Consider the following 22,948-nt stretch of genomic DNA (forward strand, 5'->3'; position numbering starts at 1 on the left):
GGATAACCAACGGAAAACAGAACTGAGCTGTTGTTCTCTGATGTATGAAGCAAATGATGGGAAGTGCATTCGTTGCTGTCTTTCAACCAAAAGAATCTCATAGTAGGATCAAATAAAATCTGCACTGTACTTGAAGAACACATCAGTGAGCATATTTGCATTCATGTGCGTTATGTATTCCATTGAAGGTTACATTTATTCAAACATTTTCTTGATAACCCTTATTACTGAATCTTGGTGTAATTTAATATAATCAATATGGTTAGACAGCATTAATGTATAGTAAATATAAATTATACTGTTAATCTACTGTATATTATGTAGTAATATACTGACTTTAAAAATCAACAAAAATGACAGATTTTTTTTTCTTTTTAAAAGATAACTAATTATTTTCTCAAGCCAGTTTTTTCCAACTTTTAGGCTTGCCTATTTAATTTTATTCCCATGTAAAATGTCAATTTACTTTATTTTAAAGTCTCTAAACTAGTTGCTTATTAGCATGTATATTGCTAGAATATTAGCCATTTATTAGTAGTAATTAAGCACATATTAATGACTTGTTCTACATCCATAATCCTACCCAAAACCCAAACAACTATATTATTATATCATTATTCTAAAGAGTTAGCAAAATGTCAAATTTTTATTACATTTTTATTTTATTCTTAACAGGCAAAACAAAACAAATAGCAGTGATAATTTTAAAACCACGTATAACACAGTGTTAATAAAGATTTAATATAGAGCTAAAATTTAAATAAAAATTTACAAAGATTTAGAAGAATAAAAAACTATTATAATTCTTAACCCATGCTTAAATCGTTACTTAAACAGAAGTAAAGAGACATTTGAAAAACAATTTAAAAATAAGAAAAACTCCCCATTGAATATCTTTCGTAACAGCTGAAAAGGCTAGGAAATCATGAACGTAAAATATGAAAAGGGGGTAAAATGACGCGAGATCCTCTCTCTATGTCTGCTTTTGTGGCGTTTTGCACAATGCCAAACCTCAGCATGATGTCATAAAGACGAGGCGTAGGCGGTGCCAGGTGGGTGGAATGGCGGAAAACTTAATGAAGCAATACTGATGGGATCTAGTAAGAGAGGCCCATTGAGTAATATTAGAGCTCTGACCTCAGTCTGCATTCAGAATCGTGTCCCTCAGCTCTCGCAACTCTAAACCAGCGCCTCCAAAGCTGAACCTTGTTCTGAGAGGTCACGGGGCTACACAGAGCGACCTCTTTCTTTCTTTTCCCCTCTCTTCTTTCTGTAACTCATTGAAGGCCTTGAATTCCTGCTCATCTGAGTACAGTTTGTCTCCCTTGGGGCCGCACTGGAGGCTTCCATAAAGGAAGACAATGCCTCTACTTTTCCACTACTCTGGCCTTCTTCCTCCTAAACTCTACAGAGCCTTTCTAAACACAGCTTTTAAACCGAGAAGACCGTTCTCTCTCTTTAAACAGCCTTTTTTCTTGTCCTTTTACTATTCTGTGGTTTTGTATTTGATTTCTTTTAGCAGCCTCAGCAGTTCACAATTATATTTTTTTTCCCAGTTGCGGTGCAGGCTTTGTTAAACCGTATGGAACAACAGTTAGTTTAATTGCGTCTCCAAGAGTGAAATCATGCTAGTTACTATGAGGACTGGTTTAATTGCAAACATCAGGTAACAAAACAGCTTGTTTTTTTTGCGTGCGAGTGTCTGAAATATGAGGGCTGATTTTGCAGTGTCAGTCTCAAAGTTGCTGAAGTTTTAATTTGGAGGAAAAAAATGAGGTTATTTAATCTGTGCTGTAATGTTTTTCAGATGTAAGAAGATAAATGGGGCTGTGATGTTGCACTACCAAACTACTCTTAAAACCGAACAATTAACTTAACCTAACCAGTCCTAGTCTTGTTGGAAATAAGGAATGGTCTGTATAGCTAGCTTAAGGTGTTTATTGGGTGTTTAAAACTGGCTTTGAATTAGATGAGAGAATCTAAATTAGTACTGCTCTCCTTTGCACAATACAGTGTTCTCCAAACACTAAAGCAAATAAATGAGTTTAAAATAGCTATACATCTAAATGTGTATATGGTCATGTGCAAGTACGTAGCATCCTGTCTGTGGGAGTTTAGAAACTGTTGGTGTCAGTCAGTGTAAGTGTGAATGTAAATGTGCAATTTCCTCTTGTAGTGAAAGTTTTATGCTTTCTCTCTTTCTCCTTACTGGATCAGCACAGGGTCATCCTCCTCATAGTTGTCTTGGGAAAAGAGGGCAGAAGCACAGGGTCGTGATTGGCTGAAGGTTAGTAAACGGCAGGAGGCATCTTGTTTAAAGGGATGGAAGGCAGTGGGGCCACTGTGACTCGCACACGACTCTGAGATTGCCGAGCCTGTCAACCAAAAATGACAAATGAGAGTAAGGAACAGAAAAACATACAAAAACCCAACTCTATTGCAGGATTCACTTTGTTTTCGACTGCAATCAAAGTCTAGAAGGACTTGAATGTCTATTTACTGCAGCTCTTCCTCCAAGCCTAGATGTCAAGATGAACTTCTAACACTCCTCTGTGTGTGTATATATATATATATATATATATATATATATATATATATATATATGACAGTGTTATATATCACAAAATGCAAATCGGTCATTGCTGACTCTGATTGTGAAGAGTTCCAAAATATGGAATCCGTTTATTTTAACTGCTCTTTATCGTTTTCATTCTCCTTTCGTTCTATTTGTCTTCCTCTTGCGTGGGTGTTTCGATATTAGGTCAGTGCTTGGTTTCGTTTTTGCTCTCTGGGACAATAGTTTTCCCCTTTCAACATCACACACACTCAAATTTTCTCTTTATTTATTTTCATTTGAGTTTTTCTAAAATATGTATTCAGATGTAGAGCTCAACTAAAATAGCACAATGTAGAGAGTAGTGTTTGAAAGTTTCTAGTGCTTGACAAACACCGCTTTATTCTGATTACATCTAATCTATTTGGGCCAACTTATGTCAACATTACCGACACCTTATCACAGAGCTTTTCATATCTCAGTTTTTTATAATGAAGGTATGATAAAACTCCATTATTTCGTTAAATTTGCCAGCAACCAAAAGATAATGATACCGATACTTCTACAGCTTTCAAATCCAAATTACTGTCTAAAACGGCAATTATAGCAAACTGCAGAGCAAAATCTTTTCTTTAACATTTTGATCCATTCCACTCCTCTGACCTGACGCTGTGTGGAGCCCTCTGGTGGTCGACTGGCCCCCCTGCGATGGACACTGCCCTGGCCTTGTGCTCCGAATGGTTGTGATGAGCGCGTGAGCAAACCTCTAATTCTAAGGTTTGAGTAAAGGTTGGTGTCCAGACAGAGAGGGTTAAAGACGGGGTCTTTCTCAAGCTGATCCAGGGAGCTCTGGAAACAGCGGTCACATGATCATCATAGAGGTGTAATATCAAAGATTAATATGATCAAAGCGTAAGGTGTAAGTAATCTCATTTACATTTACTTTCAAATCTGTATGACTTATTTCATACATGTTTAGAGTGACATGAGGAATAGTAAATTATGACAGAGTTGTCATTTTAGGATGAACTGTCCCTTTAATAATACTAAGTATTCTAATTATAGAGTTCAGTTGTTGATGCTAAATATTAGAATTGAGCTGTGAGGTGGGCAATATTCATGCGTATTCTATAATGAAATGGTACTCTCCACAGAGGCGAGTGCAGGAAGTGGTGGGTCCTCCACTGAGACAGGCAGGCAGCAGGGTAGCATAAGTTCTCGTGTCAGCACAGGCTTCAGAAGCAGAGAGACTGAACCAGAGGACTGAAGCATATAGTAAGAGAACACTGCAGAACCTGAACCTGCCCCCGACTCTAAACGCACCAAAAGGAACCAGTCACGGATCTAAGTAAACAAAACATATTCTGGTTTTTAACATTTTCAGATCCTCACATCTGTTAACACACACAAACAAATGAACACAAAGTCAGACGCTGACTTTTAGAATGTGGCAGAGAGCATGAAATGCCTGCTGGTTTGTCTCCATTTCATCCCAGTCCAGCTGCCAGCATGAGGTTGGTCTGATGATTAGCGGTAGTCCATACAGCACAGACTGACACACACCTCCAGCATGAAGAACTCTATATCACACACACAAACACACGCTGTATACATCCTTCAGAAATCATTCTAATATGCTAATATGGTACGATAAGAAAGCTCTTATTCTCTTATTGACATCAGCAGTATAGAAAAGGACAGCATGTGATCAAATCTGAAATCACTTTAACTTCTGCCCTCATGCACCACTGACCCACATCCTCTCATATCCCAGGACCCAGCTAAACACAAGACAGCTCTCTGAGAATTTCTTAAAATGGATAAACGTCTCACAAACCCTGTGTGAGTAAAAGTGACAAAAAAGATGCACATGTGTGAAAGGGAATTACACAAGTATATGTCATATTGGACCATAATGACTAGGTGGGGACAAGTAGTATGACTGTATCACAGTGCCCGGGAAGAATGACCTCATGTTCATGAAAATAATATGCAAAATACTCAGGGGAATACAATGTATGACTGTGTGTGGGAAACAGAAGACTCAAACACAGAGCTGTCTGTTTGATAAAAACCTGACTCTATCATATTGACTTTTGCATAGTGTTTTTTTCTTTTCTCCTTTCACCTCTCACACAGCATACAGTGCATTACCCATATTACAGAGGCCACACTTAAACTGAGTTTTTGTGTTCCTGTTGAATATACTGCATATGAACACAGTCATCAAAAGCACTATTGTGAACTTCCCTAGATCAGTCATATATTAAAAAATATACAGTATCACAGCAGTCTGTGAACTCTGTGATTAAACCCCATTAACAAAAAAGGTGAAATGAACAGATGTGACTGTACTTGACAACTCTCAGACGCTGCGGTGAGAGTTTCTGATTGGCCAGACTCTTGTTTGAGGCTGGAAATCTTGCATGCTCTCAGTCTTCACCCAAGGTCATGAGTGCTGGGAAGTAGGGCTGGGCTGAGAAGTCTCTCCTGCATGTCACACTTCAAACAGACTGCAGAGGGAGACATGGGCATTCACAGTGGGGCAAATAAGCATTTGATACACTACCGATTTGTCAAGTTTTCCCACTTACAAAAAATAGAATTTTCATCATATGAACACACCTCAACTGTGAGAGACAGAATAACAAAAAATCTAGAAAATCATATTCTATGATTTTAAATAATTTTCATTCTATTAAATGACATAAGTATTTGATGCAATAGAAAAATGGAACTTAATATTTGGTAGAGAAACCTATGTTTACAATTACAGAGGTCAGATGTTTCCTGTAGTTCTTGACCAGGTTTGCCCACACTTGCAGCAGGAATTTTGGCTCACTCCTCCATACAGGTCTTCTCCAGATCTTTCAGGTTTTGGAGCTGGTTGTTGCCCTGGCTATGTGTTTGGGGTCAATGTCATGCTGAAAGACCCAGGGAAAGAGGTTGTTGCCCAAAATCTCAGGATACATGGCCCCAACCATCCTCCCCTCAATACGGTGCAGTTGCCCTGTCCCCTTTGCAGAAAAAGCACCTCCAAAGCATGACTGCTTTCACCTCCATGCTTCAATGGTTGGGATGGTGTTCTAGTGATGGTGTACCCATCCTTTTTCCTCCTACAAACACAGGAAGTGGAGTTTATACCAAAAAGTTCTATTCTGGCCTCATCTGACCACATGACCTTCTTCCATGCCTCCTCTGGATCATCCAGATGGTCTTTGGCAAACTTCAGACAGGCCTGGACATGTGCTAGCTTGAGCATGGGAACCTTGCATGGCTGCTGCAGGATTTTAATCCATGACAGTGTAGTGTGTTAAACATTGTCTTCAGGTCACTGACCAGGTCTTCCAGAGTAGTTCTAGGCTGATCCTCACCTTTCTCAGGATCATTCATTCCATGAGGTGAGATCTTGCATGGAGCCTCAATCTGAGGGAGATTGACAGTCATCTTGAATTTCTTCCATTTTCTAATAATTGCCCTGACAGTTGTTGCCTCTCTCACCACACTGTTTGCTTATTGTCCTGCAGCCCATACCAGCCTTGTGCAGGTCTATAATTTTGTTCCTGTTGTCTTTAGACAGCTCTTTGGTCTTGCCCATAGTGAAGAGGTTGAACTCTGAGTGTGTGGACAGGTGTCTTTATGCAGGCAAACAGGTGCAGTTAGTGCAGATTAATGAGTGGAGGACAAGAGGGCTTCTTAAAGAAAAAACTAACAGGTCTGTGAGAGCCTGAATTCTTGGTATATGAAATATTTATTTCATGCAGGAAAATGTAAATTAAATATTTTAAAAAATTATACAATGTGATATTCTGGATTTTTGTTTTATTCTGTCTCTCACAGTTGAGGTGTATCTACGATGACAATTTCAGATCTCTCAATTCCTTTTGTAAGTGGGAAAACTTGAAAAATCGGCTTCAAATACTAACATTGAACATTAAATACCCAAACAGACACAAAACTCAACACAAGCTTAAACAAAATATTCATTATGCAAATATGTTAAGCAAGAAATAGATTTCTGGATGAATATTTTAGTGGGTGCTCATGCAGATTCCATGTGTGTGTTTTTTTACCCGGCTTGGCCTGTTGTTGGCGGTGTGATGTAGAACCCTGTGATGTGAGAGAAGGGTAACAACAAGTGCAAATGCTCTCTGTCTCCGCCCCTGGTCATGTAGTAGCCACATTTTCAGAAAGTTCTCCAAGGCCACAACTGTGCCCTCCACCAGCTGCAGATCCATCTCTGTACCTAGCATCAGGCTCTCTACAGGATGAAAAGAAAGAAAGTATATATGAATAAATACACATTCCTGTAACATGGCAGCATTATTCTACATTGGTCCATTAAAAATTAGTTTTCCAGGCATGCAGTGTTTAAACTTTGACCTTGACGTCCTTATGTCATTGCCACAATATGCTATGCTGAGGAACAACTTATTTACCTAATTGTGTTCTGTATAATTTTGCTAGATTTGCAACTATATATTTTGCAAATACTGTAATCACCTGACAATTATAACAATACTTTATGATTGTAGATAATTTATGCCAGTGTTTGATGATAAATGAGCATTCATTTTCAAATTAAATTCAATGATTTATTTGTCAACGAAACATAGGCAGTAGGCTCTATTATAATTATTAATTCAGAGAAATAAAGTTAAATATGTCTAATTCAACCTTTAAACTACCTTTCCAGTAGGCTGTAAATCCCAGGCAAATTGTTTGTCAATTTACATTAGGCTTATTTACAAAACCTGTCAGAATGATAGGTAAAGAGATCGAAATGAAGGAAAAAATGAATATAAAATGGAATAATAGGCTAATAATAAAGATGGTGAGAATAATAATAATAATAATTATAATAATACAAACAACAAGAAATGCACAAAGTGTTGTTGGATGATGTTCCTCAACATAGCATCTCAAAGCCACAATTTCACATCGTCACAATATCACACAACATAATATCATGTTTCCAGGAGTTAATATGATGTTGTAATTTATTAAACGTATGTCCTGTCAGACATAACGTTGTGGTACCCAAAAACAACCAGTAGAGGATGCTGTCAAATCAATTATGTATCTCATCAAGGCAATCCATTTTCAAAGAGAGCTTGAAATCTCAAAATGTGTTTGTGCTTATGTAACATGTATTTTGCATATATTGTGCTGTTGTTTTAGGCCCAGTAATCCAGTAAACAAGAATCCTGTTTCACTGTATGGTGACTCAAACATCTAACTAAAATAAAAATAAAGTGTTATGACAGTAAATTCTGAATTATTAATGTCTTGTAATACATATATTTATATTCTGACTTTAATGTCAGTTAATGCCTTTACTGTCTTGCATAAAATTCTGGCAAAAATATTAATTCTACTTATTTATTCTTGTCAACATTCTTCAGTAAAAACATGGAAAGGATTACAAAGAATGGAGAGTAGGTCTGTAATGTTCATCGTAGCTATACCTCCTCAACTGTGAGAGACAGAATCTACCAGAATCAAACTACACTCCGCCATGCTTGGAGGAAGAAGGAGGATGAGTACAATCCCAAGAATACTATCCCAACCATGAAGCATGGGGGGTGAAAGCGTGATATACTTGATGGTATTTTGAGGGTATCTACAAAGAGGACAGGCAACTGCACCAGTGTTGAGGGGAGGATGGATGGGGCCATGTATTCTGAGATTTTGGGCAACAACCTCCTTCCCTCAGTTAGAGCACTGAAGATGAGTCAAGGCTGGGTCTTTCAGCATGACAATGACCCCAAACACACAGCAAGGGCAACTAAGGAGTGGTTCCGTAAGAAGAAGCATTTCAAGACATTTCTCCAGACCTGAACCCAATAGAAAATCTATGGAGGAGCTGAAACTCTGTGTTGCTCAGCGACAGCTCCAAAAACCTGAAAGATCTGGAGAAGACCTGTATGGAGGAGTGAGCCAAAATTCCTGCTGCAAGTGTGGGCAAACCTGGTCAAGAACTACAGGAAACATCTGGCCTCTGTAATTGTAAACAAATAAGTTCTATTTTTCTATTGCATCAAAATTTATTTCATGCAATAAAATGGAAATTAATGCGAAATTAATACGCATACAATGCGATTTTCCGGATTTTTTTTCTGTCTCTCACAGAAAATTACAGATCTTCGTTCTTTGTAAGTGGGAAAACTTGAAGAATCGCCAGTGAATCAAATATTTATTTGCCCCACTGTGTCAGAAGTAACACTTTCGGCATGAACAGGGTAACTGGTCTGCTACAATTTTTAGCTACACTTTGGTGGGTACTAAGCATTGCCTACTGAACACACCCACTAGATGTGCCTTTATTGAGGTGCTCTGGCTATCACTTTTTGTCTCCAAAGCACTCAGATCTTTTCACATGCACATTTTTCCTGCTTCCAACCCATGAAGCTCCATAACTGACTGACCACTTGCTGCCTAATATATCCAGTTCCTTGACGGGTGCCACTGTATAACAATATAACCAATGTTATTGACTTTACCAGACAGTGGTTTTTAATGATCAGTGCTGGTGAACAGACTAAAATGTAAATATTTATTACTTTTATCAAATCATTCAGACAAATAAATCTTAAAATAATAATGAACAGAAGTGCAGATGTTTTCTTCCGTAGTGTGGTAAACATCTGACTGTAATAAATTATTGGAAAAGAAAAAATGTAGGGGATAGGATTCTATAAATCAGTTACTAAAAAAAATTTATCCTGTATTGAGGTCAAAATAATTATAAAAAAAAGATCTAAAATATGCATTTTAAAATGCATAATAAGGTGAACGCTCATTTCTTGCTTAAAGTGGAAACTTAAACGATTATGTTAACAATCATTGCCACTCTCTCTGGATTCCCAAGTCCTCTAAATTATTAATTTGCTTTCCAGCTCTATAGGGCCTTAAGAGGGTAATGGGGTTTCACAGTACATCTTTAATGTTTCATTCCTAAACAAACTCTAACCGAGAGAAACCCTGAGTAAGAGAAGGAGAACTATCTCAACTGTGATACAAATAGCTGTTGTGGATGTGTTGCTGCGTTTTCAGACCAACAACAGACAACAAATGTAGTGCATGATCAATGATTTTCGCTTTTTTAAATTGAGAATATGATCTCCGATATTCAGGTCAAACTCTATCAACACAGGCATGTCTTTGGAGAACACACATTCTAAAGAGTCTAAACAGTTAAACTTAACCTCTCAGGGTGAAAAATTTGCATTTAAATCAATTAGATACGATTTATTACAAGTAATTGCTTATTCCTATGCCTCCAAACAAACTGTCAGCCTATATTGAATCAATTTCTACTGTATCATTGAATCAAATGTGCACTCCAATGAGGTGCAAAACAGTTTAGGTCAGCACTCCTGAATTTGAGTTCTGAATAAATAGTCGTATGTGCATCTCAGCACTCTGTTGCTCATATCCAATAGCTGTAGGCCCAGATGGAGAGGTGAGAAACATGCAAGTGTGAATGGAGAGTGTAAATGGCTTAGAGTAAAAGGCAAATGACACACATCCCCGTATCACTTCCATTTGACACATCTTACATCTAGTGCATCTAGTGATGCCACGTCTTTCTTTTCAATCTTCAATCCTTTTTCATATTAAACTATGATTCGTCAAAGTATCGCTGCAACAGTGCCTCTTTTCTGTTCTATTGAAGTCCCATTGAATTTCCTGTTTATTCTTCATCTTTACATCTTTCAGATCATTTTATTTACATTCAGTTATAAGAGCTCTGCTTAAATCATTTTGTAGAGTTAGTGATGTTGTCTATGAGCTTATGCCTTTAACAGGTCTCTAGAGGGCGCTAATATATCGATAGCCTAAAGCTCCTAAACCATGCCACTGGCCAAGCAACCTTTGTTTATGTTTTTCAACTAAAAGAGAAATTTAATTCAAACTGATTTTTTTTCAGGTTAGGGAATATTTAAGGAACTATTTTTTCGGGTTAAGACAACGTTCCTTGTGTGTATAACAGATAAATAATCTCCAATCCATTTATGCAAACTGTGCAACATTCTTAAACCAACCTCCATCTTAAAACAAATGCAGGTTAATTTATCATTTAAAAAATCAAATGAGAATAGAGACTTGGGTCATTTGGATGGCAAAATAATGTACAGTTAGTCTTTGTAGATAACTGAACAAATGACCTAGAGAATTCGATGTAATGACATTTAAGAGTAACAGATTTTGGGAGGAAAAACAGAAAGAAAATATCACAATAAGGGAAAATGCACCTTATTATGCACAAAAGGAATGTTAAAGGTTGGAAGACTAGCCATCATCTGTACACACACCTGCAATATTTTGATGTAATCACTACCATACCAGTTATGATTTTCAGACCTTACTACTGTCATTGGGACAAGGGTAGTTTCCTGAAACACAGACTGCTGAGTTCAGCATTTGAACAGGATGGATACTCTTTCCAACTTAGTACACAGCAAAACTAATTTTCTGTTAAAGCTACTGCATCAAGGTATCAAAGAATCCTTAAAGGTGCAATAGAATGGAAAACTGTATTGACCTTGGCATAGCTGAATAATAACAGTTCTTGTCTATGGAAATGATAAACAGTGAGCCTCAAACCCCAATGTTTCCTGTAAATCGTGGTGAATGAAAAAGACCAATGGCAAATCTGAAATATAACTCCAGCCAGTAAAGCAACGTGGTTAGCTTTTAGTTAGCAGTAGCCTGTTACATTACAGTACATAGGATTTCACTAACTACATAAACATAAATAGTAAGATCCTGAGTACTCACTGGGACAAGTATCTGGGCTTGTATTCACAAAACATCTTAAACACTCAAAAGTAGCTCCTAACTTGCTGATTTAGGACAAAATCTTTATCTTATCTTTTAAAAATAGGCGTGGTGGAGTCCTAAATTTAGACTCCGTACATTTTACCATAATAGTATTTCTCACAAAATGTTTTAGCACTAAAACTAGTTCCCTAAATCTGTGTAACATTATGAGCAGTGAAGAGGACTTCTAAGTAAGACTACAACTCACTACTGGGTCCTAAAATGGCTGTTGACGGCAATCTGTCCTGAATATAAACTTTAATATAAATTCATATATAAATATAAAAATATAAATACATACAAGGAATACATTCTTTGAAATATATTTGATTTAGTTAACAGATACAAACAAGGGAAAAAACTGTGTAACGTGAGTCTATATATGATGAGTTTCCCTAGTAAATTTCTTGTGATGTGCTTAATTTTTTTCAGAAAAGAAAAACTCAAATAGCACAAAGCAACATCTTGTCGGTTTTCTTTATTTTATCTCGGATCTCCAAAGTGAAAGTAAAAAGCGATCATCCATTTGAAAGCAGTTTCTGCGCCCAGCATACTAATAGCGGCTCCCCGGATGCCCTGCATTTTATTTAATTACCGCCTGACATAATCAGTGAAAGTGTTTCCTGTATTTCCTTCCTACTGTGCTTCTAAAACGAGCCCACTGTGAAACAGCCAATCAGGAAGAGCTCTCAAAATTGAAATCACAACGTGAAACTGCCAATCAAAGAACAACTCAACATTATTAATCAGGACTCCTTCCAAATAAGCCAATAAGAGAGCATTTTATTCTAGGAGAAATCCTAGGGTTGTAAATGCACATGTAAATCAAGCTTGTGGAGAATTTCTGCCCTTACTCTAAGCCCCATACCTTTATGTAGATATCAGAGACCAATTTGGGGCAACATTATATAGATGTGTACCTTATGGCACCTTTAAAATGCATATTGTTTTCAAATAAAAATTCTGAAACTGTTTTCACATTATTGTGTAGTAGGACAAGTTATTAGAGTGCAGCAAATCAGCAAAAAAATAAGAAAAAAAATACAGTTTAAAATACATACTAAAACATCATACTAGGAAATCATTTCTTCACGATTTTACTATATTTACTTATTTCACAGATCGAAAAATTATCATCCGGTTAAACAAATCAGTTCTGCTACTGGCATAAACTGCCACCTCAGGCTAAATATGGTATTAACGCTGCCAAATTGAACAAAGATGTCTTTTGTTGTGTAAATAATTTTACCAATTGTAATTTACATTACAGGTACAGATACACCAAACTGAAAGAGTCAATAAGCAGGTGATGCAGTATAATCTCCTCATACCTTGAGCGCTGCTTTAAACAGGTAAGGCGAAAATGAAAGACTGCCTACTGAAAACAGCTCTCCTGTTTTTAAGAGAAAGAGTCAAAGATAAGGCCGAGATCAAAAGCAAAGTGGAGAGAGAGAGAACATTTTACTTTGTAAATCCTCAAACAAACAGAATCATCGCCATAGTCGATTCTCATGCTGGGAAATGCACACTCAAGTGATGATGAACTGAGTGTGAGGACAGACCACCATGCCAGCTCCTGTATACACACACACACACACACACACACACACTCCGCGACTTCTACAATTCATCATCTCATTTCAAAGAGCTTAATTCTCTTCCATTTTGGAAAGGGATAAAAAAGATGAAAAAAAAAAGTAAAACAAAAACTAAATATCTGAAATGCTTCTTTCTTTGTAAAAATACTAGAATGAGAGGCTGGGTGTCCTTGCATCATGGGCAAAATATGGCACATTAGCACTAAAAATGAAAATGTTAGGATTCTTCGAATGTTACTAGCAATACAAAATAAATATGTAAGAAAAAGCCCCAATTAGTTTCGGAGGGCATGTTTCTTTTTAATTCTCGGTCTCTCTAGGCAATGCAAACAAATAACTCCCCATCTTTTTGACTACCAATGTTTTTACAAGAATTCTTGTAGTGAGCTTCCATAGAAAATGTCCTTTCTGATGCTTTGGCATGTGGGCAGAGGACACAGATTCTGCATGATCCAAGAGAAGAGCCAACTGAATGTGTACATCCTCGGGGTAAAAACGGCTCCTACTGATGAGTCACAGTTAATCTGTCATGGATGAATGGGAGTTTATGGTTACCTTTGTTCTGCACATTCGCCTAGGGGTGAAAAGAGATGTTTTTTGACATCATCTTCCTCTTACTACATTCTGTTTCCTTTTATTGCTGTCTTAAGTTAGTTCACTGGTCCTTCCCGCTTCAACTACTTTCTGCCTCTCGTTTTTCTGGTGAGACATCTTTCTTTATTCCTGCCAATCCTACGCCTTTGGCGTAATTCTCTTATATTGCAACTGTTTTTCATCCCACTCCTTTCTCTCCTCCGGTTCCTTTATCCAGCTTTACCTACCTCTATTTACATTCCCCCACTTTCTCCATGGTTTTTTTCTCACCTTATATGCCATTTTGCTCTTCAAGCATTTTGACTTCTAATAATCTGATTTGTCCTACTCCATTAATCCAACATTACAATTTGTACTTATTTAAAGTAGTTTACAGTCTATCTAATCACACAAAGTTCTGTATTTGTATTCTCTGGGAGTCTAGCAAACTTAAGCTCTAGGAATAAGGGGGTTTGGTAGACTAAATATGAAATTAGATATTACATTAACTCAAACTTTAAAACCAGGACTTGTAAGGGAAAAATTGAGATTAAGAAACAATGAATGGTTACAACAAAGATAACCTGGATGAATCAAAACACAGCTGATTGATATCAGGACATTACTGAGAACTACATGAAACTAACCACTAATGAGGCCAGATGAGGATATCTCCAACAAGAATATTCGAGACCAGTCCTGACAGAGCAATGAAAACAACATTCAATCCCAGAGGATTGATGAAATTATACCTGATTGATGAAACGCTATCCAGAATCTGATGACAGTGTTTACACGGCTCCATAAAAGATTACTAGGCTGTCTTCATTACTTCTCGGCACAGATAGCAAGTTGTGATCAGGAGTCTCCATGTGTACATTAAAGTGAGAATATGTAAACAGGAAGAAAGGTGCTTTCGCTAATAGACTCTCTAAGAGTGTATTATGTTTTACAACAATTTTCATTTTAATTGTGCTACAAATTCATAAGTACATCAGATACGTACATCAGTATAAACTCTGAAAAATAGTTTTATAATGTATAATAACACAATAAGTTTGTGGGATTATTTTGAACACAATATTAAACATTCCTAAAACTTGGTACATACTTGGTCAAAATGAGTCTTAAAATGCAAACTAATAAAACAGATTAGGAATAGATAAGATCCATTTCAAAAGGATAAAACATACATTTCAAAAAGTCGTACCATTACTACTTCCTAGTTTGTAAAAATGTTAAATATGGTTAGAAAGTTAAACATTTTTGTTAAATGCAGTATTGTGCAGTCAATCGTGAATAAAAATGAATGCTTACGTAAAAAAATGATATTTTGCCAGCATTTTAGTCTCTGTCTTATTTTTGTTCAATGATACTGCATGTTAATTTTGTCACTTTTAGTGTCTAACATGATATCCGTGTCATCTCGCCTATCTCTCTGCCTTAGAAAAAGATGACAATATTTTTCTATATATTTTTACACAAAGTGAGTAAATAACACTGCTACAGGCAGGCAGGTAGGCAGAAGATAAAAACTACACATACAATTCATTTAAGATCGGATAAACTGAACTCAAAGAGGTTCTGTGGGAGGGGGTTGGCAAACAGAGTCCAGGAAAACAAACAACAAAAACAAAAGTCCAAGGAGGAACAGATGGAGAAAGAAGCCATAGGAAGAGACAGGAAGAGTCAGAAGAAGGAGGAGATCCGTGGGATCAAGAGTGACCGATGTAGAGACGGGAACCAAGGACACGGTGGAGCCGAAGCAACAGAGGACCGCGTGGAGCCTGGGGATGGAGGAGCCTGACAGAGCTGGAGGGTGGACGAGGTGAAGTTGGAGGAGAAGAATCCCAATGCAAAGGATGGTCAACGACCAAGGCGGAGCCAGAGGGACAATGGAGCTTTATGGAGATTGTTTGAAGAGCAGACTTTGAGGAGCGCTTGGTACTGGCGTACTGGAAGTGCTGCACTGAGGCCCTTGGGGAAAGTCTCTGAGGGTGCCTTTGGGGAATGTGGACAGCTGGATTTAAATCCATCTGGGATTCTGGATGCTGGACAGAACCAGGAACTCACAACACAGGGGAGGTGCCAGGTCTAACTCTCCAGATCACAATCATCCAGATCTTTCCTGCAGATCCAGCAGCCCTGGTAGCATGCAACGAAGCCATCCTCAGCTCCTGCTGCAGTGGAAGTAGCTCACAGTACTTTTAGTACTCTCCACCGTGGCGTGTATCCAGCTCACGCACCTGGTCTGGACTAGCCTACCCAGGTCTGGTGGCGCCCGCAGCTCTGTTGCTCTCTCCAGCGATGTTCTGTGGTCACAGCAGACCCTGTAACCCGCTGGGCGGCACTGGCTGTGGCTCTGCATTTCGGTGAAGTGGTAGACCGGCTTGGATCTGGAGTGGGGCTGGTGTCAGGCAATTCGACTGTTCAGCCTGAGGAAAGCTTTACACCAGCCCCACTCATGTAAGTGCAATGCTTCTGAGACCATCCCGACAGCATTGCTCGTGTGGATGTGTATATTGGTCGGAACTTCTTTTTTATTAGGCTGATGTTTATTTTTATTGCATTACACAGTTGATGGAAACACGCAGAATAGCACAATTTTTCTCCAAAAGCACCTGTAAAATATTTTGGATTTTGAAAGCATGTTGACTTCTACCATCAATCTACATTAGTTTCTCATTTTATTTGGTTCCACCGCTTTAGCTGATTTTGTTTTATTCAAACTGTATTTTATTATTATTTCATATCAAAATATATACATCCAAAGCCCTCATTTACTGTTTTGCAATAAACGTTATACATTTCATAATTTGTTCCTCTGATTTAATCTTAAAGACCTAGCTATTCCCAAACTTTGTTTACGTTATAGCATAAAGCATTGTATTTTTTATTTAATTTTGTTAATAAAAGTTCTATGTTCTATGTTGTATTTGTTGTTTAATGAACTGAATTCTACCAATATAAAGTCAAAGTGAAATGATCAAGATAAAAGAAAAAGAGGGAAATCTATAATGAACTAAAAAGCAAACAACTGCTTGTTGCTCAATTGTTGCAATTTACGTTTAAAGTAAACATGCGTGTCACTTACAGGCTATTTAAAACCTGAGGGGAAAGACAGAAAATATCCTTCATATCTATTCTAGTCTGTACTACAAGAACAATCTTTGCAATCACAGCACTCTTATATTATTAAGCTTTGATGAACCGCTTGTTTTATTACCGCTTGAAGTCGCTAGTAAAAGCATCTGCTAAATGAACAAATGTAAACGTAAGAATAAAGATTATGAATTTCAGGTTTTGAACTTTGGTGGCATTGCAGGAATGAGCATGTAATTGAAAATGTACTAGATGAAACTGACAATAAGAAATCTTACAATGGCAACAGATGGTTTAGAATTACAGAGCTGCTTCTTTCAGCACAATTAACAAATTTAAAAATGGTTCATTCTGTCTGTTGCTTCCAGGCCAGGCCAGCCACATGGGGCTAATCTACAGACCTATTTTAGCGTAAGCTTCCTAACAACTGGCAATATATCCCAAAAATTCCACACCTCACACCCACTACACTTTATCTTACAAAACAACAGGCTGTGATAATATAGGTCCTGCTTTTCACATCAGCATGTTATCCTAATCACAGCCATGAAATTACCGGCAACACTACAGACCTCAGAGGAGGGGTGGAGTTAGGTGGAGAGATGGGCATGGGTGGTAATGACAGGACCCTTTGTTCTATGACTTCTCCCAAAACTACATCGCTAAATCTTACACGGAAATGGATAAAACAGGCTTGCAGACAGAGGTAAGAGGCATGGAATATATGAGAAATGAGTAACTGAGATTTAAGGGGAGATGGACAGATGAAGTAGGGGAGATAGAAAGACAGACAGAGAGACTGTTCATGCTATGGTGTTCAGTTAGCCAGTGGTGAAACCATGACTTCAACCAAGACAAGTGAAAGAGATGTTAAATGGTCAGTGTTTTATGACACCCGGTATTGTGGGCTAGGGCTATGGCAAAAAAAAAAAAAAAAAAAAAAACAATTTCTCTTGCCTTCAACTCACTGAAAATAAGTACTGCAAAAACTTGCAAACGCTATTTAAATTTTTCGTTAGTGAAGAAAGAAAAACTAATGTTCAGAAGAGTTAGGGCTTGCATTAAACCCCATGTTGTGTCCTTTGTTATTTTGACCAGACATTTTTTACTATACTGAAAATTCTGTTGTTCTAAAACTATTTCCTGACTTCTGCTCACACATGGTTTAAAAACTTCTCCTAAATACAAAAAAAGGATAATTATTGTACTTTTTGTGATTGACTGCTTTATGTTACATTATTATCATCAAAATGCAATCTTTTGTAAACACATTTTGTTCTTTATTTTATTATTGAACTGATTGAATCAGCAAGCTCAATTAGTGATGGGACAACATACAAAACGTAACGCTTAATCAAACAAAGTAATGTTTTTCCCTATTACAACGCCATTACTTAATTTATTATGATATCATTAGAATTCACTGAACTGACTGAATGGGTGTCAGTGTACTACGATGCATACTATAAAGTCACTGACTACACATTAATATTCTATCAGAGCAGCTTATTAATCCTTAGTGCATTTTATATTGTTATTAGTAGTAGTAGAATTTGTAGTAGTTTTGTTCTTATCATTTTTATACAAATACCTAATAATAAACAAGCATCGCCACTATTCCTTAATTCAGTCAACATGACATATGCATTCATACTGGGTAATTCTGATTACTTAAGTTTTATCATCATATGCTAAATTATAATAATATTGTATTATAATTTTGACTGATCATATACTGCAGATAACAGTGTAGATGAATGTACAATGTTTTATTATAATTGTTTATTATATTTAATGCCTTTTTTCATTAACATTTTATACATTTAAGATCCAAGTTTCATATTTCCAATTATTTATTTATTATTTTAACACAATAGGTTAGCTTGTAATTCTAAAATCTAAAGGCTATTTGTATACAATTAAATCATAATTATTTTTGTAAAAAAGTAACCTTCCTAACACTGAGCCTCACTGATCTTTCTACCAAAAAGTTGGGTAAATAAGATCAGATCAAATGATGTCAAATAATCAATTAGTTCTAAAAATAAATACAAAAATCTGTACATATATTAAAAATAAGATTAAAATAATAGAATAAGATTTGATTATTATAGCAACATTTGTAAAGTAGCTATTTTTTCCAGGAGCAGTATTTAAAAAGGATTTTAAACGGATTTTCCTGAGTAAATGTAAGTGCAATTTATTTTACAAGTCATTTGCTGTGAAGACCAGCATGGGTACAGCACTGAACTCATTGTGACAACTACAATCCCAAAGATACCTTCATTTTATTATATATGTAGAAGTGATTGAATATAGATCCTAAAGATGAAGGAGGTTGGTAACATACTTTGACAGATACTGTAGTCCAGATTCTCTGTTTATATCTTGACAATATATCACAAAAATAATAACTTAAAGTACTAAGCAACATGAATATGGGTAAATGTAATATCTAACAACTACTTAATATTCCCATTACAGAGAAATACCAGCAGCTTTAGAGTAATGCTTAATGCTGTTTTAACAAAAGTTCTAAAATTTCTTAATCTATTTTGTTTCTTTGTAAAACTGAAAGATAGTAATGCACTAGCCACACTGTGAGAAGCATATTATGCAATAAATGTACATTCCTCTTTGCACATTATTCACTTAATTCCTGTACCAGCAACTGAGTCATATCCACTGGCTCCAACAGTCCTAGAGTGCTCTATTGAACATATAACTTAATGTTATGGTAATGTGTAAATACTGAGAGCAATGAAAACTTCTTCAGCAAATAGTTTAACTGATATTGCAAAAAGACTCTAGAGCCTGGTTATCAGAGGACCATCATAACAGTAATAATAGGTGGATTACAGGTTTAAGGTGAATTGTGTTAGCAACCTGCACAAAACCTATAACTGTACATCTCATTTAAAAACCTCTGACTAAAATGAAACTTCAAAACACTCTCAAAATAGTTTTACTGTGTTCAAAAATCAGATACTGTTCTTAAACTCAGCAAACAGATCAAAATATAAGAGCAAATTTTAAAGTTGAAGAGGTAAAAAAATACAAACAAAGAATGCTTTCAAAAATGGAATTGTTAAACATTTCATATATAACAAAATGCATGTAACAAAAACAAAAAGAGAAATCTAAATCAAATCATATTTGGTGACTAATCTTTGCTTTCAAACAGCAGCAATTTGTAGGTACACTTGCACAGTTTTTGAAGGAACTGCTGTGGTGGTTGTTTCAAACATCTTGAAGAACTAAACAGATCTCTGTGGGATGTGGGCAGATTTCACATCCTTCTTGTCTCACATAATCCCCAGACATCAATGATGTTGAGGTCAGGGCTCTATGCCATCACTCTCCAGTACTTCTTTACTAAGATAGTCCTAGTGACTTAGTTGCATGTTTGGGCCATTGTCCTTGCTGCAGAATAAATTTAGCCACCATACGCCTGATGGTATTGCACACTGGATCACAACAAGTATCTGCCTGTATTTCTACATTGGAGAACACCATTAATCCCACCAAATTCTCCAACTTTATTTGCAGAAATGCAGTCTCCAAACATTCAAGGAACTCCTCCACTATGCTTCACTGCTGCTTGCAGACACTCATTATTGTACCGCTTGTCCACTCCTGGGCTGATGAAACAAACTGGCTTTCTGCCACAGGACAAATATTTAAAATTTTGACTATCAGTCCAGAGAACCTACTGCCATTTTTCTCTGCAAACTAGTTCCTATGTTTTTGTGCATACTTCTGAGTCACTTGGCCTTGTTCCCACGTCAAAGCGTATGGCTTTTTGCTGCAATCCTTCCATGAAGACCACTTCTAGCCAGATTCTCCGGATACAGTAGATGGGTGTACCTGGTCCCACTGTTTCTGCCAGGTTTGGAGCCAATGGCACTCGGGTATCTTTCCGATTTCAAGGGGAATGATTTTGATGTGTTTCATCGCTGCATCATGGCCCTTGGTCGATCACTACTGGGTAATCCTCAACATTGCCTGTTTCTTTGTGTCTCTGTTTCTTGAACAGCACATCTTGGAAACACTTGTTTTGAAATCTTTGTCTGAGAGACCTTGTTGAGGAGTATAAATTTCCTTGTGTCTTGTTGCTGTGCTCAATCTTGCCATGACATAAACGGTCTTTCACAACCTCAACTTGGCTGCAGAGTTTGGGCTGTTCTCACCCAGTCAAAGCTCCTACACAGCTGTTTCTGTTTCAGTTCATTGACAAATAAGCAAGTAGTAGCAGAGAGAAGCACCATGAGTTTATATGCAGAGGGATCTTCGCTGGCTTGGCGAACATCAGGCATAATGGAGACCTCTGGCAGTAACTGGAGACTCAAGAAAGGACGAAGACTCCAAGAAAGGTAAAGCAGATGGAACCGAACCCTCCAGACTGGACTGGCCAGGCAGCATACATGGGACCAGACTGAAAGAATCAGACAACACAGACAGGGGCATTCATGGCCCAGAGGACCTAGACTTCACAGGCAGCTCTGTAGCCATGGCTGTTGGCTGCAGAAGAGTTCACAAGCAGCCTCCAGCTGCAACTGACAGAACATAGGTATTAAAATTTCTAGCTATACCGGGCTAAAAAGAATATCTATAGGTGATCTCAAAGACTAGACTGAAAATATACTGGACAGGCAGGAGTTTTTCCTGTAAATGATACCAACCTAGAGGTTCTATGGTTGATGCCGAAGCACCTCTGAAGCAGGCTGGCGGACGGAGAGGTCCCAGGAGCAGACACAGGGTCAGGAAGGCCTCACAGCAGACCTGTGCACAAGAGTCCTGAGCAGCAGGCTTGTGGATTTGAATAAATTGATAGAACTGATGGGCAGGAATGGGCTTAGGTGGATTGCAGACTGTGTGGAATTGACAAATGTAACAACACACAAAATGGCAATCGCCATTACAGGATAGAATACAGAGTCAGTTCCTGTGGGATGACGCAGCTGAAGCTCTGGGACACCGGCTGCCCTCACTGACATCACTGGTGAGTTCGCCAGACTGACACCAGCCTCAGCACCTTTTGAGTGCCCGGTGTCTCAAATGCTGCATCTATAATGCTTGGAACATTGAGGCATCTGTGGTGGCTGAGAACTGGCCAGATAACTGCACACCATGGCTCTGGTGTGGTGGCCAGCTTGGGCGGTGGCTCTAGGTTGGTGCAGACTTGGGCGGTGAGTCTTAGGTTGGTGGCCATCTTGTGCGGTGGTTTGGGAAGTGCGGCAATATTGTGCGGGGTGGTTTTGCAAGAAGGCCATCTTGTGCCGTGGCTCTGGGAAGCCATCTTGTGCCGTGGCTCTGGGAAGGCGTACTGTGCCGTGCCACCTCCGCGATTCCAGCGCGGAACACTGGAACCCACAGCCACAAGGCAACCTACAAACTGTGCAAGCGACCTCATTGACCTCACAAAACAAGTTGTGCCCTGAGTGATTGATTTATCCCCGCCAAAAGAAGTCGATCACACACAGTCCGTAAATCTGAGAGATAAGAAGAATCAGATATTCTGGATGTAGTCCTGCCATCTGGCAGTTTCCGCTTGAGGTTTAGTAATGACTTAGCTACACACACTGCCAGTTCACGAGTGCCGCTGATCCTGCCCATTGTAGTATTTACATGAATGAGGTGTCTGAGGGCATGCGGTCCCATTCGCAGGCTTTATTTAGCAAAGGTGCGTCAAAGTGCAGTAGACGCTAAAACCACAGCAAACAGGAATATCAAAGGCAAAGCCAGTGAGTCAAGTCCAGAGACTATCCGCGACAAAACAAGGGCAGCACTTCAATGCTACATGCTAGGTGCACTTCAGAATATATAGTCCATAAACAGAAGCAGTAGCAGAGGAAGCAACTGTAGTTCATGCAGAGGTTGATGCACAATTAGCTAAACGAAGTTCAGACAACTGAGAACTTTTTTTCACAATGGGTTTTAGTGTTTTAAAATTCTGAAAATAAGAAAATTGTTATGACCATTTATGATATGTTCATACTTAAGTGATTCAGAGAGATTTAAAGTTTGAATGCACTATACCACAATACTGAGAAAAGCAGCAAATAAAGCTTTTTCAAACAACTAAATCAATCAGATTTTCTTAAGAAAATACAAAGTATCAAAGTAATAAAGCAGCCTAAATTCAATTTAGAACATGACCCAGATACAAACAGAATAACATAATCTCTGGTATCTCAATTTACACACACACATATACACACCCAAAAAGAGCTTCCCTATGTTGAGTTCTCTGCCACATACACATGGATCTATTTCCCTTCCGCAGGCACACAGT

The 22,948-nt window shown here is 37.8% G+C and overlaps 1 long non-coding RNA gene across 1 annotated transcript; it reads right to left on the bottom strand.

Annotated features, from left to right (window-relative positions):
* Nucleotides 1-3,723: 3,723 nt before the first annotated feature.
* On the bottom strand, nucleotides 3,724-4,963 carry LOC122348114. Its single transcript, XR_006251270.1, has 3 exons — nucleotides 4,910-4,963; nucleotides 3,993-4,134; nucleotides 3,724-3,898 (listed from the first exon to the last, which is right to left on the bottom strand). It is a non-coding gene; the product is annotated as an uncharacterized LOC122348114 (long non-coding RNA).
* Nucleotides 4,964-22,948: the final 17,985 nt, after the last annotated feature.

The sequence above is a fragment of the Puntigrus tetrazona genome, chromosome 7, assembly GCF_018831695.1.
Source record: "Puntigrus tetrazona isolate hp1 chromosome 7, ASM1883169v1, whole genome shotgun sequence".
Lineage (NCBI taxonomy): Eukaryota > Metazoa > Chordata > Actinopteri > Cypriniformes > Cyprinidae > Puntigrus > Puntigrus tetrazona.